Source organism: Delphinapterus leucas, chromosome 16 (genome assembly GCF_059928025.1).
Source record: "Delphinapterus leucas isolate spDelLeu-1000000601 "Yukka" chromosome 16, BTC_Dleu_Yukka2, whole genome shotgun sequence".
Lineage (NCBI taxonomy): Eukaryota > Metazoa > Chordata > Mammalia > Artiodactyla > Monodontidae > Delphinapterus > Delphinapterus leucas.
Window position 1 is genome coordinate 27,308,736 of NC_143144.1, and position 19,785 is coordinate 27,328,520.

General features: G+C 37.3%; 1 protein-coding gene and 1 pseudogene across 3 annotated transcripts in view; both read left to right on the plus strand.

Moving 5' to 3' along the window:
- The window catches only part of MCU (mitochondrial calcium uniporter), a 212,592-nt gene that overhangs the window by 32,701 nt on the left and 160,106 nt on the right, over positions 1 to 19,785 (plus strand). The window lies entirely within an intron of this gene.
- LOC111183501 (ATP-dependent RNA helicase DDX50-like) overlaps positions 1 to 19,785 on the plus strand; it is a 95,134-nt pseudogene that overhangs the window by 32,503 nt on the left and 42,846 nt on the right.

Below are 19,785 nucleotides of genomic sequence, written 5' to 3' on the forward strand. Positions count from 1 at the left end.
CTCTTAACTCCTATAGCACTGATATTTTGAATTTCTTCAAACTGGTTCCCAAGTACTATGCATTTATGTAGCAGTAAAGAGGTATTTTTGTTTTGTTTTGTTTTTTAGTTTTTATTGAATGCCTCTTGTATGTGCAGCACTATTCTAAATACTAGATATATGGGGATGAACAAGCTAGACGATGCCCCTGTCCTCATGGAGTTTATATTCTTGTGGGGAGAGGCAGCCAATAAATAAAATAATTAATAAGAAAATAGCAGACAGTAAGAATCTGATGAAAACATTTATGAAGAATGAATCTGATACCTTAGTTGCAAATGGCAGAACCCCCTCTAGTTATTTAAAACAAAAATTTTTTTTTCCCATTTAAAAAAAATGAAGTATAGTTGATTTACAGTGCTTCAGGTGTATAGCAAAGTGATTCAGCTATGTACATATTCTTTTTCAGATTCTTTTTCATTACAGGTTATTACAAGATATTGAATATAGTTCCCTGTGGTATATAGTAAGTCCTTGCTCTTTATTTTATATATAGTAGCTTGTATCTGTTAATCCCAAATCCCTAAATTTATTCCCCCCTTTCCCCTTGGGTAACCATAAGTTTCTATATCTGTGAGTCTATTTCTATTTTGTAAATAAGTTCCTTTGTATCATATTTTTAGATTCCACATCTAAGTGATAACATACAATATTTGTCATTCTCTGTCTGACATACTTCACTTAGTATGATAATCTCTAGGTCCACCCATGTTGCTGCAAATGGCATTATTTCATTCTTTTCTATGGCAGAGTAATATTCCATTGATTGTGTGTGTGTGTGTGTGTGTGTGTGTGTGTGTGTGTGTGTACACTACATCTTCTTTATCCATTCATCTGTTGATGGATGCTACTTAGCTAGGAACATTGCCCAATTTATACCACTGGTGACTCCACTGCTTTTGCCACTGAGAACAGGTATTTGAATTTGCACTGTCTATGCTGAGTATGAGATGCACCTGCCAGGACCTTTGCCATTTCTGTGTCTGAAAGAAAGCTGATATTTCTATGAATTGTTCTTCAGAATGGATTCCAAAACATGGTGTCTCCATTATATCATATTTGTGATTGGAATGTCTTGTGGATGTGTTTGATGGACAGAACATAGGTCACATACCTGCTTCCTGTTTGCAAGAGAGGCTGGGAAAGTGAATTTCTGACTTCTGACATGGAGAGGCAGGACTTATGAGATGAGAAATTCTCCAAACATGGAAGCTGATTAAAGGTGCTAGGTGGTTAAGAACCACAGTGAATCTGATACAGTAGAGAGGGTTGCAGGTTTAATTTATATTTGAGTACAGTGAAGGTCTTTCTGGGGTCAAGGTACTTAACCTGAGACCTAAATGACAAGAAGAAATCCATGTAATGATAAGGGTGAAGAATATTTCAGTAGAGGGAACAATGAAAAGGCCCTGGTTTGGGATCAGGATGAGGGGCTGGGGCACAAGATAGTGAATGAGGTTGGCCTATTAGAGGAACAGAAGGATGGCTGATATTGCTGGAGTGTGTTGAGTGCAAGGGATTATAGTGTGAGATTATGGAGAGATAGTTTTGTTTTAATGGAAGTTTGAAGGTGCTCATTTTACTTCCTTTTTCTTCCCCTGAGATGTTCTGTTGAGAGTAGGGATGTAATTGTAGATGTGGAGAAAAGAAAGACATTTCTGTGTTATTAAACCCCATGAGCTGTTGGATATCATGGAGTGACTGAAATTATTTATATACTGTTTAAGAGGAGAACACCATGAGGTTTCAAGCAAAGGTAAGAAATACTAGAAAGGCTATGTGCCAGTAAGCGTTGGGATTAAGCCTTCTGTTTTCATTCCAGTGCCCCAACCCGGTGGGCCTTGAAAGAAATTGCTTCTTTATCCCTCTTCCCTTGATGTACAGGAACAGTGTTTTGTGGTTACAGTTACTTGTAATGCACTAACTCTAGTGACTGCTTCAGATTAGCAAAAGTCTCCAACCCCAAATAGCACTGACAGATCTTTCCTATTAAAGAATTGCATTATATAATGAAGTGATAGAAAACTGCTTTTTAGACTCCTTTTTAAAAAGAAATCAACTACAAGCCACAAGAAATACATTTTACATCAAAATTCAGTACACACACATATACACATACACAGACAAGTTAACAATCATTCTATGAAATAATACTTATGCTTACTATGCACAATGCACTCAGATATTTTTTGTATTACACTTATTTTTTTTTAAATTGATTCTCCCTCTACTAAACTGATTTTATGACAGTTTAATAGGTCATATCTGGCAGTTTCAAAACTACTAGCTTAGGCTAATCACAGCTCACATGGGAGACAAGGGTCAAATTCAGAAACCATACTGCTACTGCACAAGGGGGAAAAGGTGAAATCGTTATTGAGGCATCAGCCATTACAGCAATTAACATTGCCCACAGTGAACTTTCACATGCATTATCTTGTATGATCTTACAAAAGTAGTATTGGAAAAATCCAAGGGATATGCACACAAGGAAAAGAGATTTTATCTTCTCATTTTGAAGCTATGTTAAATCTTTCTGCATATTTAGGATAAGGACGTCATATTCAGAAACTGTACATGGATGCATTCTCTGGAAAGCACCTGCAGGGTATGGCCAGCAGACATTATTAGAAATAACAATTAGAAGAATACATTTTAAAAGAAGGCAGAAAAGATATAGTTAGAGCAGAATGTCTAAAGACATTTTTCTGACCTCAAAAAACAGCTATGGGGCTTCCCTGGTGGCGCAGTGGTTAAGAGTCCGCCTGCCGATGCAGGGGACAGGGGTTCGTGCCCCGGTCCGGGAAGATCCCACATGCCGCGGAGCGGCTGGGCCCGTGAGCCATGGCCGCTGAGCCTGCGTGTCCGGAGCCTGTGCTCAGCAACGGGAGAGGCCACGACAGTGAGAGGCCCGCATACCGCAAAAAAAAACAGCTATGATTTTTTTTTTCTGGTATGTTTGGTTGTATTTATTTCTCTTCAGAGTATTTAAAAGGAAAAAAAAATCATTTGTCTCATCCTTTTTAAATGGCCAAAAATGTTAATAATTAAAGATGTACAGAGAACAGTTGCCTGTGAGAAAACAAAAGTTACTACCTCATTTAGGCTTAGAGTCTTTTATTCTAGTCTGGTATTCTTGTCAGTGAGCACCCATGGAATGGATATTGGGAGGCTCAATGAGGTAGTAACTTTTAATGCTGTCCTTAACTTCAGTGTCACATGATAGGAATCTCTCTCTCTTCTTTTTTAAATGACAGCTTTATTGAGATATAATTTACGTACCATAGTTTTCACCTTTTGTATACAGTTCAGTAGTTTTAAGTATATTCACAGAGTTCTGCACTATCCAATCCCAGAACATTTTCATCACCACAGAAAGAAATCGTGTACTTATTCGCAGTCACTGACCGTTCCCTCCTATATCCATCCCCTGGTAATCACTAATTTACTTTCTTATATCTATGGATTTTCCTAATATGAACATTTCACTTAAATGAAATCACACAATGCATGGGCTTTTGTAACTGATTTCTTTCACTTAACATAATGTTTTTAAAGTTCATCCATGTTATAGCATACTTCAATAATTCATTCTTTTTAGTGCATAATATAATCCATAATATTTCATTGTGTGGATATACATATTTTATTTATCCATTCATCAGTTAAATGATGTTTGGGTTGTTTCCATTTTTGACTAGTGCGAGTAATGCTGCTATGACCATTCCTGTACAGGTTTTTTTGTCCATGTATGTTTTCATTTATCTTCGGTATATACCTGGGAATAGAATTGCAGGGTCATAGGATAATTTTATGTTTAATTTTTTGAGGAACTGCCAAACTATTTGCTAAAGAGGCTGCACCATTTTACAATCCCAACAGCAATTTATGAAGGTTCTAACTTCTCTGCATCTTTACGAACACTCATTATTGACTTTTTTATTTTAGCCATGCTAGTGGGTGTGAAGTGGTACCTCTTTGTGGTTTTGATTTGCATTTCCCTAATACCTAATGATGTTGAACATACTTTCATGTGCTTATTAACCATTTGTATGTCTTCTTTGGAGAAATGCCTATTCAATCCTTAGCACAATTTTACTTTGGGTTGTTTGTCTTTCTCTTGTTGAGTTGTAATAGTAGGAATGCCTTTTAAAGCTTTTCTTCATTATGAATCTATCATCCATTCATTTTTCAAACTGATAACTCAGAGAATCTTTTCTCAAAGAAGGCAGTCATGTGTCCTTTTCAGTGTCTTTCAGTGTTTTAAAGTGTTGGTCATAAAGAGAGTAAGTCATGTTTTTTAAAAAGTAAAATGGAGATTGTTGATGTACAGACAGATAAATGGAAGAAATTATAAAGCACTATAAATTTTGATCAAGTGTTATAGGATCTGGTGAATTGAATTAAATCCCATTAATTCCTGTGGGAATCTGATTGAGCAAGGAAGGCATGACTGCTAAATGTGTCAAACAAATGCTGTTGGTTTCTGGCACACTCCTTCAGCACATTCCCTCACCAGGAATATAAGAAACATTTGTACCTAGTATTGCAAGGTTTTGTGTGTAACATTTAGATTATGTTTGTTTTACTCTCCCTCAAAATGAATTTGGGTATTCAAAGAATTCATAACTGGTTTAACTGGACCGTGAGAACGATTTACATAGTTACCATATGTACCATCTTTTGTAGTAGCAAATGGAGGCTATTAAGTGTATTCTCAGCTTGATTAAATTACAGGAGAGAGCATCCATGAGACCAAAAATGTCCTTTTGATTTATTTTTCTCTACATTTAGTGGGTTTAATGAGTGTAATCTTTCAGTAAGAGCTCTTATGCCTGATTAGTATTAAATGGAAAAAATAAACAAATAGAATATCTGTAAGGAGTACTGAAAGAAAGGTAGAGAGAGTTCACACAGACTTTGGTGCTAGACTGGGTTTCAGAATCTACCATTTTCTCCTTGGTTGACCTTGGACAAGCCACCTTAATCTCACTAAACAATTGTCTTCTCATCTATAAAATGGGATGGATAAAATCTATCTGGTAAGGTTGTCGAGGCAACGTATGAAAAGCATATAAGCTAGTGCTCAGTTGACGATACCTGCTATATAATATGTTTCGATTTAGATGGTCTTAGTCTTCTTTAGCTCAATCTTTTTTTTTTTTTTTTTCCGGTACGCGGGCCTCTCACTGTTGTGGCCTCTCCTGTTGTGGAGCACAGGCTCCGGACGCGCAGGCTCAGCGGCCATGGCTCACGGGCCCAGGCGCTCCGCAGCATGTGGGATCTTCCCGGACTGGGGCACGAACCCGTGTCCCCTGCATCGGCAGGCGGACTCTCAACCACTGCGCCACCAGGGAAGCCCTGCTATTTATATTTAATGATGTTAAAACAAATGACAATGAAAGCATAATTTCTTACCTCTTATTCACATTTCAGATAAAGAACCTCTTTTAGTATGAGGATAGTGAAGAGTCTGTAGGAGCGCATAGAGTTATCCCAGAAAAAAATAAACTACATGGTAGTCAGAACTTACATATGAAATTATCTGTGGTACAGATAACTTACATGTGAAATTATCCAAGAAATCTTAGAAAATGAGAGAAATACTGGAAAATTGAAGATGGTTCTTCTGAGAAAGAGAAGAAAGTAGATTTGCAGACCAAAGAGAGATTAGTGACACAGGCAGGATTCTAGAATAGATGATTAAAAATGGATTTAAAAAATTGTAAATATATTAGGGACTTCCCTGGTGGTCCAGTGATTAGGAGTCCGTGCTTCCACTGCAGGGGGCACGGGTTCAATCCCTGGTCAGGGAACTAAGATCCCACATGCCGCACGGTGTGGCCAAAAAAAAAAAAAAATTGTAAATATTTTTTAACGAAGGAAGTAATAGTTGCAGAGTACCCTAATGTTCTTTCTAAATAGAGTTGTGAAACTAGTAGTTGAGTGAAATGCTTTGTCTATGCTGTCCATTGTGGTAGTAACTAGCCACAGGTTACTTGAAATTTGCCTAGCTCAAATTGAGATGTGCTGTAAGTGTAAAATACACATCAGATTATTTAGATGTTGAAATGATAATATTTTGGATATATTGTGTTAAAATATTTTATTAAAATTAATTTTACCTGTTTTCTTTCTTTTGTTAATGTAGCTTCTAGACTATTTAAAATTGTATACGTGGCTCACATATTTCTCTTGGAAATATATTGGATAGCACTGTGCTTTAGACATAGTAATAGTTACTAAGTTATTTTTGAAAAATTTAAAGTTAAGGTATTGGATATTGAACCAAAGTTATAATAATTTCTTTGTAAACAAGATGGGAAAAATGAGGACTTTACATTCTTATAATTAAGTGGACTTATAAGTAGTTAAACCCAAAGAATTCTGATAAAAAGAATGCATATGTCTAATGGTGGGATGTTCTAGTTGTACTGACCATGATAAGAACAGACAGTGGGAACATGGTAGCAATAGGCAGACACTATACTTTTCATCTTCTGTTCAGCATTTTAAAATTTACTTATTTTTTCAAATTAAACTTTTAACTTTGAGATAATTATAGGTTCACATGCAATTGTAAGAAATACTGCAGAGAGATCCAGCGTGCCCTTTACCCATTTCCCCCCAGTGGTAACATTTTGCAAAAGTGTAGTACTATATCCCAACCAGGATATTAACATCAGTACAATCCCGAGATTTTATTAGATTTTCTGTTTTACTTCTACTCATTTGTGTGTCTGTGCGTTAGTTCTATGGAATTTTATTATGTGTGTAGGCTTCTGTATCTGCCACCACAGTCAAGATACAGAACAGTTCCATCACCGAAAGGATCCTTCCTCTTGTCCTTTTAAAATCCTACCTATCTTTTTGCTCCCCACTCCCTAACCCCTGGCAATGACTAATCTGTTATCCATTTCTATAGGTTTGTCATTTCAGGAATGTTGTATAAATGGGCTTATGAGGTATGTAACCTTTCGAAATGGGCTTTTTTTCACTCAGCATGTATCAATACTTCATTCCTTTTTTTCTTTATTGTGGTAAAATATACATAACATAGTATTTATTTTAACCATTTGTAAGTGTACAATTCAGAAACATTAAATACATCATCACTATACGTAAAATTTTTTCATCATCCCTCCAAATACTCTAAAAATTAAACAATAGCTTTCCCTTCCCCCAGCCCCTTGTAATCTCTACTCTTCTTTCTGTTCCTATGAATTTGCCTATTCTAGGTACCTCATATAAGTGTAATCATACAATAATTTTTCTTCTGTGTCTGGCTTATTTCGTTAAGCATAATGTTCTCAGGGTCCATCCATGTTGTAGCATGTATCAGGATTTCAGTCCTTTTTTAATAGCTGAAAAGTATTTTTGCATTCAACATTTTTATTAACATGGATGAACTATTGATGACTTGCTTTGCAAATCCATATAGCTGGCAATAAGTTATATAGCTAATGTGTCATTTTTTCAAAATAGAGGTTGAAAATAGTTATTAGACTAAAAGGATGGACTAAATGATCAAGATGTGTTGAACATCAGTACGTGTAAAAATCCATGTATGATTCAAAAAATAAGTGTAATTGTAGCTAGATGTGATGTGGTTTAACAGCAAATAACATGAAAAATACCTGGGAGGGTTTCATTTGACAGAATGTTCATTGTGAGTCCACAGTGTGATTTGAGCTCTGTTAATAGAAGTAAAGTGTCCAGAATAAGGACTATGATTGTTCCAGAGTATTGTGTTCATTTCTGGGTACCTTATTTTATGGGTGCACATTAACAGCACACATACTCAAGAGAGAAACCAGCATGATCTGACAGGAAGGTAATAGCCACTCAGTATTAGAATAAAGGCTGTTGTGAAATGCCTTTGGGAGGTAATCAGGTCCTTGTCAAAAGATTTGTTCAAGCAGAGGCTGGCTGAACACTGGCCAGGGACATTGTAGTGTATTTTAGTATCTCTAGCTGGGAGTGGAGGAGGTGCTCCATTATACATACAACCTATATGGATCCTCAACCTTGAGATTTTGTAATTATAGAACATTATAAGATCCTGGGGTTTAAACTTTTAATAATTGTTGTCTCCGGGGGATGAGTTGCAGGGGACTGTCACTTTCCATGTTATGTATTTCTGTATTTAATTTCAGTTTTTACAATTATTATGTATTATACCATTTTTTAAAAAAGCAAGGAAAGCCATAAATGTTCTTGTTTTGCAAATCAGCACAATTTAATACTTTAATTTTTAAAGTTTCAAATATAACAGTAAATTAGTATAAGCATTTTTAGTGTTTAAAACCCTTTATGTGTATTGAGAGGTGTGTGTACACATGGAGATTGGGTACATGATTTTTTTTTATGCCTTTGGGAGAGTACTTTGCTTAATGCTTGCCTTTGTTCCTTTTAGTAGTTCTCTGGATGGTGACAGTGAAAGTTGGTTGGGCTTTGGCAGATCATTCTGCATGCTCAGATTTACCTCTAACCTCAGGTCTGGATTATTAGATAACTAAATAGTAAGATTCTGACTAATTTCTGTGATTCATTTTCTGCCCCACTGACAGCTGCCTAGTACCCCTGTACTTGCAAAGGCTGATAGTTCTAAAAGGAAGTGAGAGGGGAAAAAATTGTTACATTCTGTTAGGAAAATGTTTCCTTCTAACCCAGACATCCTTTGTTTTCTCTCAGATGATTCTATTTTATCCCCTGGAGACCGAGTGTTGGCCCTTTATTCTTGTTGGGAAAGAAGGATTATGACCAACATTTGCCTCCTGGAGGTGTTAGGAGAAATGTTGCTAAGCTGCCTTAGTAAATAGGTTGTAAACAAAAACTCTGAGCTACACCTCCTCCCCCTCATTATTATCTTAGTAAATTTTAGCTTTGTTTTTGTTTTTAATTTTATTTTTGGCTGTGTTGGGTCTTTGTTGCTGTGCCCGGGCTTTCTCTAGTTGCGCCGAGCAGAGGCTACTCTTTGTTGCAGTGTGCAGGCTTCTCATTGTGGTGGCTTCTCTTGTTGCGGAGCACAGGTTCTAATTGTGTGAGCTTCAGTAGTTGTGGCTCAAGGGTTCTAGAGCGCAGGCTTAGTAGTTGTGGCGCATGGGCTTAGTTGCTCCACGGCATGTGGGATCTTCCCGGACCAGGGCTTGAACCCATGTGCCCTGCATTGGCAAGTGGATTCTTAACCACTGTGCCACGAGGGAAGCCCCTTAGCTTTGGATTTTAATGATTTAAATGCTACAGTTCTCTCACGTATTTTAAAATCCGTAACATTTGTCAGGGAAGAGATTTATTACCATACTCCTTTGCCTTAGCCTAACAGTACCCTTTTGATGATTTTTAGGCCAAGAATTTAGCAGTAAGTGGTGGATGATCTTGGACATTGTTGCTTGATGTCAGCATGAAGTTGTTTGGTGTTAGAAACTGTAGTACAAGAAGAAATGGTTCTGTTAGCATTTGATCAAAGTGCTTTCACAGATTGGTTGCTTTCAATGTTTATGAAAAGTTTCTATAAGAACTTATTTAAAATTCACTACAGTATTATGTAAAGCTTCTTAGCCTTGTTAGTGAAGCATACAGGGCATGTGACTTGTGGCTTAAACTCTAAATGGCCACAGACATTTTTCTTGAAAATAACTTGCTTTTTCCAAACTTCAGGAATTCTCCAGTTAGTACCATAATAGTGAAAAGTCCAAATGAAAAGTCCAACTTTCCACTCATGATTTGAATCTCAGAGATGTTAAGGAGTAACTGTGTCTTGGAAGTAAGAAAACAAATAAAGAAGGGTGATCACAAATGTAATAGTAGGAGCTTTCTGTTAGAGCTGGATAGGAACAAAAGTGGTAAAACAGATGAGCAGAAACCTCAATTCAAGAAATACTTATTCAAGAAAAATGCTTAAGAAAAAACTGACTTTTTCTGTACCTTCCATGTAAAAGACCCACATTGCTAGGCCATGGCCCCAGACCTCAAACAGCACATAGCCTAATTGTAAGAGGTTTTATAACTTAAAGCTTAAAAGGAGGGGATAAGGGAAGCAACCCTGTATGAACTCCACAAGAGGAAAGTTGTCAGTGTTTCCCCCTTTTCTGCTTCTTAACTTTTTATCTGATTTTCAAGAGTGGACAGTTCCGGGCTTCCCTGGTGGTGCAGTGGTTGAGAGTCCGCCTGCCGATGCAGGGGACACGGGTTCGTGCCCTGGTCCGGGAAGATCCTACGTGCTGCAGAGTGGCTGGGTCCGTGAGCCATGGCTGCTGAGCCTGCGTGTCCAGAGCCTGTACTCCGCAACGGGAGAGGCCACAACAGTGAGAGGCCCGCGTACTGCAAAAAAAGAAAGAAAAAAAAAAAGAGTGGACAATTCCTTTATATAGGCTTCAGGTGCAGCAAGCTGTTGATTACATGCTAACAATTCTTTGTCTAATACTTGTAAGTTGGCGTAGGAGTAGGGATAAGCCGTAGTATAGATGGGGTAGGTACAATTGTAGGTATAGTTGCTGCTTTAGTAGTCATGAGGACTTGCAGGCTTCTGGGAGTTAGTGCAGCTGGAGAAATCCTGTAATAATTTAAAAGAATGAGAAAACTTAGACTAGAACTGGGGACAGAGTTATAGTCTGTTATATAAAACCACTGGAAAGCTTTCTAACTCTCTTAATGGAATAAAGCTTAGAATTATAGTCATCAAAAAGTTTTTCTGAGGAGGATAAAGGGGGGGAAAGGAGTAAAGTTTTATGAGTATGTTCCCTGGAGGCACTGAGAAATTCCTCCCACTCATCCCTCCCTTACTTATATGTTCACCAAATCAAAAATAACCTCATGGAGTGGGGAATAGCACCAGTCATATATAGTAATAAAGTAGTGTGTACCCTATGTGCCAGATTTAGCTTTCAGACTGAGCAAATGTTAGAAAAGCCTCTACTTTTTCTTCTGGTTTGTGCTGTTTGTTTTAGGTAAAATGGGACAAAAAGACAAAGCCTTTCTAGAAAGTTTATCCTAAGCAAGGAAATGTGGATTTTTGTCTTGAATAAAGAGATATTGAGTACTGATAGCCATAGTGTTGACATTCTAGCTTCATATTTCAGTAGTTCAGGGTTATAAATAACAGAACGTGAGGCAATGTTATGTGAAACTTGTAATTTCTTATCTGTGGAAATTCTGTATTTGGTACACAGTTTTTAATGGTCACCCTTCTGCTTCAACTCTTCTGCCTGTTGCCTGGAGAATAAAGCTTACAATTCGTGAGCTTTGGTATTGAAAGTCCTTCATGGTTTGAACCCAGTCTAACTTTACAGGTTCTTCTTTTTTCTTCTCTCCCTTTAGCAACGTAGGCTTTTGCTATGCTAGATTCCTGAGACGTGCCTTGTGGTTCTGTCTTTGTTCATGGCCTCTTTTTATGTCGGCTGTCCTCCTGACCCTTTCTATTGGTCAAAATGCTGTTGGTCCTTCAAGGCCCCAGCTCTTTATTCAAGGCCCCAGTAATTTGTACTATTATTTGAATACCCCCTCATTATTATATTCAGCTAGAGACAAAAGTATATTTGGATACGTATTAGAAGGCAAGTAATATGTGCACTTAGTATAAATACCTAGGCTTAAATGTTGTGCCACAGGGATATGCTGCTCATAGTAGAGGCACAGGAAAATGTTTGAATTACTGAAGTCCGAACTGTAAATTGGAGTGTCTAGGAGTAACTTTCCTTAAAATTTTTTTGACTACTAGTGACTAGTTGCCAAAAAAGAAAAGGCTGGAATGATGAGTATACATTGAAGTCCATATTAAGATTTGAGATAGACCATTCCCTTTTATACACTTTAAAAATAACATTTGAGATTATGTTTAGCATAATTTGAATATTGTAAAATTACATTGTGTCAAATAGGGTTTTTAAAAATCTGAAGTGCTGGGAATTGGAAAGATGATAAAGTCAGACTAGATGTATATATGCCTGTTTTCTTTGACTTCTAGCTAAAAAGTGTTAATTTCAGTTCTAGACAAATTTAGCATTTTAATAGCCTTCCTTGCAGCAGTCCTTCAGGCTGCTCTGTTTATGAGATAGAGGAAAAAATTTCATTTTAAAGAAAGCCAACTTCTTATGCTCCTGTAGTCTGACTTTTTGCTGGAGTAGGGCTGGGGGCAGGGGGCGGCTGTGGTTATTCAGCCTCTTTCTCCTTAAAGTAGGCTTAGTATATGAAGTTAACCAGTGAAGAAAATTAAGACTTTTGATGGTACTCTGCCTTGAACCTGTCAGTCAGTGTTTTTTTCACCTTGCTGTATTTTAATTAATAATAGCTGGAAAAGTGTATTCTCTCTCATCATGATTTTTTCCCTTCTAGTGTGAAGCTTTTTATTCTCTTACCTCAAAATAGGAAGCTCCATAGTTCGTGGCTGATCGTGACAGTGAAATGTCAAACTATCCTATTAGGAATGATTTTCCCAAAATAAAACTTCTTATTTATCAGTCTTCTTGGAATTTCTTGAACAACCAAGCTTCAGAAGTGTGATTTTTAGTTCTGCATTACTTTCTGACTTCTGACTCCTTTCTGTATGCATATCCTAGGTGTTATTTGTTTTCTTGATTTCTGACTTTGACTCCAGTGAGGTCATAAAAGCTGGTATAATTCAAACCAAAAGGTACTGTGAGTCATTTGCTCCTTTGCCCAGATAGCCAGTGTGTTGCTCTTAGGTGTGGTCATATCTCTTAATGAACTGTCAGGACAGATACTTAAATCCAGTTGTGGCGGTGGGGAGATGAGAGCGTGGTTCTGAGAGAGAAGGGTTTCTAAGTCTGATAGGCACAGACTTACTGGATGTGTAAAACGTTTCTAGCTGTGTTTGGCATAATGTGGGCTGATCCAGCATATTTCAGTAATTGTTAATAAAATATTAATGCATGTATTCATATATTTAATTGTAAACACAATTAACTATCTTTTTTCCCCCCTCAGATACAACAGTTCATGAGTTTAATAATTGAACTCTTGAGAGAGCAGCATTTAACTGGCCATGACTGAATATAGGTTTCAATACACATAGGCAAATTATGTCAAAAATATGCCCCTGTAATTTATAGACATTCACTGCAAAAGATAAACATAGAAACAGTCTTCTTTTGAAAGTGGAAGGTATTTTCATACCAGGTAGAATGAAAGACATCTGTACTGTGAGAAGAGTGTCCATGTTTCCTGCGGTCAGTGGTCACTTGACATTTCCTGTGCCATGCTTCCAAGTTGACTGTGGCTTGTGGATTATTTATATCTAAAACTTCTGTTTGATTAGTGTTCTTGATTCCACTTGTTTCTGTTTTTTCTGTGTACTCTGTCCGTCTATGTCAACATGGAGGTTTCTTGAGACTTGCAGTTCTATTTAATTTATACTCTGTTGCATTACCATTTTTCCTTAGAGCTTTTCAGCATTTTTAGATACATTTCAGCCACTTTTTAGACTTCTAGGCCTTTGATTAAGTAAATAGTGCTCAAAAATGAATACAACTCTTATAGTCACAACCTACTGGTCACCACTGGTCAGTGTTTTTATTTATAAATTAAGAGCCATCATTTTCATGTGTGCATTGAGTGCTTGCCTATTCATTGACTAAAGTCACTGTGTGAAAACTGTAGCTAGTAGGGTTCATGTAGGACACACTGGAAGATAGGCAGACATATGTCTTGCCCAACAACTTTCACACATATGGGTATGACTGATAAGGAAGAGCCATTAATTATAAAAGGAATCTGTTGGCCATGGGCAGGAGTATGGCTAATTTTCAGGGAATGATTTTCCCCATTGGAGGAGATAGAAAGCACCAGAGAACCCGAGTTAGGAAAGGTCTTTCTCCTGAAGACAGAGTTAGAATGGCTGCTTGCTCTTTGGACAACCCTGAGCTGATTTTTAGGGGGTGCAAAGCTGTAAATACTACTAGGAATTTTATGCAAGGCAGGAAGTCAGGCAAAGGGGGGAAACAAGTACTTGATATTTGGCTTTGGTATCAAATGTATATGTGTGTGTGAGTGGCGGGGGTGGGGGTGAGGGGGCAAGAGAGAGTGTGAGCGTGAGAGTGAGCCACTCGGTCACCACATTATGTTTCACGGCCTTGCCTGCTGATCAACTGTCTAGAGAAGGGTTTCTCGATCCCCTTTAACATAAACATCATTATGAGGGGGAGATGGTCAACTTATCCATAATTCATTCCTTTAGTCATTCAGCAAATATTTGTACTTAGTACCTTCTGTATATCAGGCACTGTTCTATCATTGGAAGCTTTTCTTTTTTTGTACTTGTTCATTTAAGGTGCTATATAAGCACCTATATTTAAGGTGCTATATAAGCACCTATAAGCATATTTCTACTTCCAGAAGCTTGCAGTGTAAGCTTTATGATGTAAATTAGTTTATTATGAACTTAGAGGCAAATGAAAGAAACTTTAACAAAAAAGATGGATTTTGCATTATCAACTAGAAGAGCTCTTATTGGAAGAGTAGCTGTGAAGAAACTGTGAAAGATGAGTATATGCATGGTAGAGTTTGAGACAACTAATTGTACTTGAAAATAACCCTTGTTCTATATAGTAGCTTTACGTCTACTTGAAGTTCTCTTGGTCCATGATGGCAGCTGATTCTGAGATGCTGAGCAAGATACCATTCTATAGTATAATTAAGCTCTGGGGATCTTTCCAGTAATCCAGCCATTTGTTTTTTGTAAATTATGGATCTTGCTGTGATTTATGTCATAGAGTGTTCTGCCTATGTTTTCCTCTAAGAGTTTGATAGTTTCTGGCCTAAAATTTAGGTCTTTAATCCATTTTGAGCTTATTTTTGTGTACGGTCTTAGGGAGTGTTCTAATCTCATACTTTTACATGTACCTGTCCAGTTTTCCCAGCACCACTTATTGAAGAGGCTGTCCTTTCTCCACTGTACATTCCTGCCTCCTTTATCAAAGATAAGGTGACCATATGTGTGTGGGTTTATCTCTGGGCTTTCTATCCTGTTCCACTGATGTATATTACTGTCTTGATTACTGTAGCTTTGTAGTATAGTCTGAAGTCAGGGAGCCTGATTCCTCCAGGTCCGTTTTTCTTTCTCAAGATTGCTTTGGCTATGCAGGGTCTTTTGTGTTTCCATACAAATTGTGAAATTTTTGCTCTAGTTCTGTGAAAAATGCCAGTGGTAGTTTGATAGGGATTGCATTGAAACTATAGATTGCTTTGGGTAGTAGAGTCATTTTCACAATGTTGATTCTTCCAATCCAAGGACATGGTATATCTCTCCATCTATTTGTATCATCTTTAATTTCTTTCATCAGTGTCTTATAATTTTCTGCCTACAGGTCTTTTGTCTCCTTGGGTAGGTTTATTCCTAGATATTTTATTCTTTTTGTTGCAGTGGTAAATGGGAGTGTTTTCTTGATGTCACTTTCAGATTTTTCATCATTAGTATATAGGAATGCCAGAGATTTCTGTGCATTAATTTTGTATCCTGATACTTTACCAAACTCATTGATTAGCTCTAGTAGTTTTCTGGTAGCATCTTTAGGATTCTCTGTGTATAGTATCATGTCATCTGCAAACTGACAGCTTTACGTCTTCTTTTGCAACTTGAATTCCTTTTATTTCCTTTTCTTCTGATTGCTGTGGCTAAAACTTCCAAAACTATGTTGAACAAGAATGGTGAGAGTGGGCAACCTTGTCTTGTTCCTGATCTTAGTGGAAATGCTTTCATTTTTTCACCATTGAGGACGATGTTGGCTGTGCGTTTGTCATATATGGCCTTTATTATGTTGAGGAAAGTTCCCTCTATGCCTACTTTCCAGAGGGTTTTTATCATAAATGGGTGTTGAATTTTGTCGAAAGCTTTCTCTGCATCTATTGAGATGACCATATGGTTTTTCTCCTTCAATTTGTTAATATGGTGTATCACATTGACTGATTTGCGTATATTGAAGAATCCTTGCATTCCTGGAATAAACCCACTTGATCATGGTGTATGATCCCTTTAATGTGCTGTTGGATTCTGTTTGCTAGTATTTTGTTGAGGATTTTTGCATCTATGTTCATCAGTGATATTGGCCTGTAGTTTTCTTTCTTTGTGACATCCTTGTCTGGTATTGGTACCAGGGTGATGGTGGCTTCGTAGAATGAGTTTGGGAGTGTTCCTCCCTCTGCTATATTTTGGAAGAGTTTGAGAAAGATAGGTGTTAGCTCTTCTCTAAATGTTTGATAGCATTCGCCTGTGAAGCCATCTGGTCCTGGGCTTTTGTTTGTTGGAAGATTTTTAATCACAGTTTCAATTTCAGTGCTTGTGATTGGTCTGTTCATATTTTCTATTTCTTCCTGATTCAGTTTTGGCTGGTTGTGCATTTCTAAGAATTTGTCCATTTCTTCCAGGTTTTCCATTTTATTGTCATAGAGTTGCTTGTAGTAATCTCTCATGATCCTTTGTATTTCTGCAGTGTCAGTTGTTACTTCTCCTTTTTCATTTCTAATTCTATTGATTTGAGTCTTCTCCCTTTTTTTCTTGTTGAGTCTGGCTAATGGTTTATCAATTTTGTTTATCTTCTCACAGAACCAGCTTTTAGTTTTATTGATGTTTGCTATCGTTTCCTTTATTACTTTTTCATTTATTTCTGAGCTGATCTTTATGATTTCTTTCCTTCTGCTAACTTTGGGGTTTTTTTGTTCTTCTTGCTCTAATAGCTTTAGGTGCAAGGTTCGGTTGTTTATTCTAGATGTTTCGTGTTTCTTAAGGTAGGATTGTATTGCTATAAACTTCCCTCTTCGAACTGCTTTTGCTGCATCTCCTAGGTTTTGGGTGGTCGTTGTCTCCATTGTCATTTGTTTCTAGGTTATTTTTGATTTCCTCTTTGATTTCTTCAGTGATCACTGCATTATTAAGTATTGTATTGTTTAACCTTCATGTGTTTGTATTTTTTACAGATTTTTTCCTGTAATTGATATCTAGTCTCATAGCGTTGTGGTCGGAAAAGGTACTTGATACAATTTCAATTTTCTTAAAATTACCAAGGCTTGATTTGTGACCCAAGATATGATCTATCCTGGAGAATGTTCCATGAGCACTTGAGAAAAATGTGTATTCTGTTGTTTTTGGATGGAATGTCCTATAAATATCAATTAAGTCCACTTCTCTAGGCAACAGTGAGAGGCCTGCGTACAGCTAAAAAAATAAATAAATAAAAAGAAGAAGCCTCCATAAAATATTTGAATATGGCCAGATTTTAAAGGAAAAATACTTAAAAGGAAAAAATACTTGATCAGAAGCTCTAAGTCGTAGCACATACCTGAGAATCCAAAAGATTTTCTGTGGTTGTAAAAAAAAACAAACAAACCTTTGTACAGTAGATTTTTAGTTAACTTTAAGTATCAAAGAGGCATAAATGTCACCTGCTGTCTATATAAATATTACCTCCTTTTTAAATTGGATAAATCTGGCTCTAGAGAGATATATCATTTGAATTTTTCTTTTTTTTTTTTTTTTGCGGTACGCGGGCCTTTCACTGTTGTGGCCTCTCCCTTTGCGGAGCACAGGCTCCAGACGCGCAGGCTCAGCGGCCATGGCTCACGGACCCAGGCGCTCCACGGCATGTGGGATCTTCCCGGACCGGGGCACGAACCTGTGTCCCCTCCATCAGCAGGCAGACTCTCAACCACTGCGCCACCAGGGAAGCCCTGAATTGTATTTTTTGAAGCTCTGTCTGTCCTAAGCAGTAAGTCTAAGGTCCATTATTTTTAGGTCTCCTGTTCCTTCTAGGATATGTAATAAGATTCAGTGCTTGAAATATCTGAAATTGCTTCCAAACAGAGATTATACTAGCTGCTTTGTGTTTGGAGATTTTATGTTATTTTTATAATTGTAATGTCAGGAGCCATCTGAAATTAATGCAGATTTGTTACAATTGCTACCATGTAAGGTAAGCCAGGATATAGGAGAAAGAATTTATTTGGTTCTTCTAATGCCAGCTCTGAGATATCAAGACTTGTCAGTACTTAGGGGGATTGGGCGGGGCCTGATTTATTATCTCTCACTTAGGAGTTTGGTAAACACTTCATGGTAGGTTGTGAAGCATGAAGTTACTTTATTTGAAATTTGGAAATAAAAGGGGAATTCTGAACCCAACAATGAAACTGTTTAGGCCTTTTCAGCCTAAATCTGGAGATGTGACCAAAGCAGCTAAAAATATAAACTAAAAAAAAAAGGAAAAGTTTAGGAGGAGATGCAGGACAAAGTGTTATGGAGTAATAGTTTGCACTTATTTTTGTTTGAACTTAGGTTGCCTCCTATTTGCTGCATTTAGTCCAGCGGTCCCCAACCTTTTTGGCACCAGGGACTGGTTTCGTGGAAGACAATTTTTCCACAGACGGGGGCGGGATGGGGGGGTGGTATTCAGGCAGTAATGCAAGTGATGGTTCTGGCGGTAATACAAGCCATGGGGAGCCATGGGGAGCAGCAGATGAAGCTTCATTCACTCGCCTGCCAGTCACCTCCTGCTGTGCAGCCCAGTCCCTAACAGGCCACAGACTTGTACTGGTCCACAGCCCAGGGGTTGGGGACCCCTGATTTAGTCTGTGTACATGGCCGAGGTCTTGCTTCCTCATCTTGCATAGCACTCCTCTGTAGATGTGGGTTTCCTAAGCTGCCATTGTCTTAAATCTATGGTTGGTTGCTTTGAGATATTTCAGAGATTGCAGAGTGCCCAGACAAATAGTTAAGAATACTCCTTGAACCAGTAATTTTTAAAAAGAAAAAAAAAAAAAAAGAACCAAAAAAATGAGGAGCATTACATTTAAAAAATATTCCAAGTTTTGCTTTGGTTTTCATTTTCTTCTTTTAAAAATCTGTTAAAGAGAGTATAGTGCTTATTACTATAGAGATAACAGGGACTGTTCTTGTTACAGATAATTTTGTTGCTTTGGAACTTTTGGTGCAATTGAAAAGACTTTATAACTAACTCAGTATTATGACTGCTATTGTTATTATGAAAATGATTATGGAAACACATCAAAACATAGTCTATTACAGGACTGTTCAGTAGAAATATAATGCAGACATATATGTAATTTAAAACTTTTTAGTAGCCGCATTAGAAAAGGTAAAAAGAAACAGGTGAAAAAAATTGAGTTATTTTACATTTTTTTGGTACTAAGTCCTCAAAATCTTACCACACGTCTCAATTATCATGTGACTAATAGCTGTCGTAACATACAGTGTAGGTCTATTGTTTTATTCTCTTTATCCCATCACATCTATTACCAAGGAATGATAGCAAGTGTTAACTGTTTCCTGTCCAGTGACCTGTACAAAGGGTGAATGTTAAGAAGGAGATATAAGGAGCCTGGGTAGTTCATTCCCTGAGGATGTTAAGTTCATTGTTTTAGATAGACTTTAAAAGAAATTCATCCTGGTCCATGTTTGTTATAGTCTCAAGAAATAATTGTAATTTGAAACCTGTCCTTTCTTTGATAATGATAGCACATCAAAGAAACAGAGGTAAACGTTCCATCTGGAGGTATAACATATTAGAGTCATTTAGCTTCCTGAGAATTTGGCAAATAGCACCCTAAAAGCACTGGCCTTGGATAAAGAAGGTGTGGCATATATACACAATGGAATATTACTCAACCATAAAAAAGAATGAAAATTTGCCATTTGGAGCAACATGGATGGACCTGGAGGGTATTCTGCTTAGAAAAATAAATCAGACAGAGAAAAACAAATATTGTATGTTTTCACTTGTA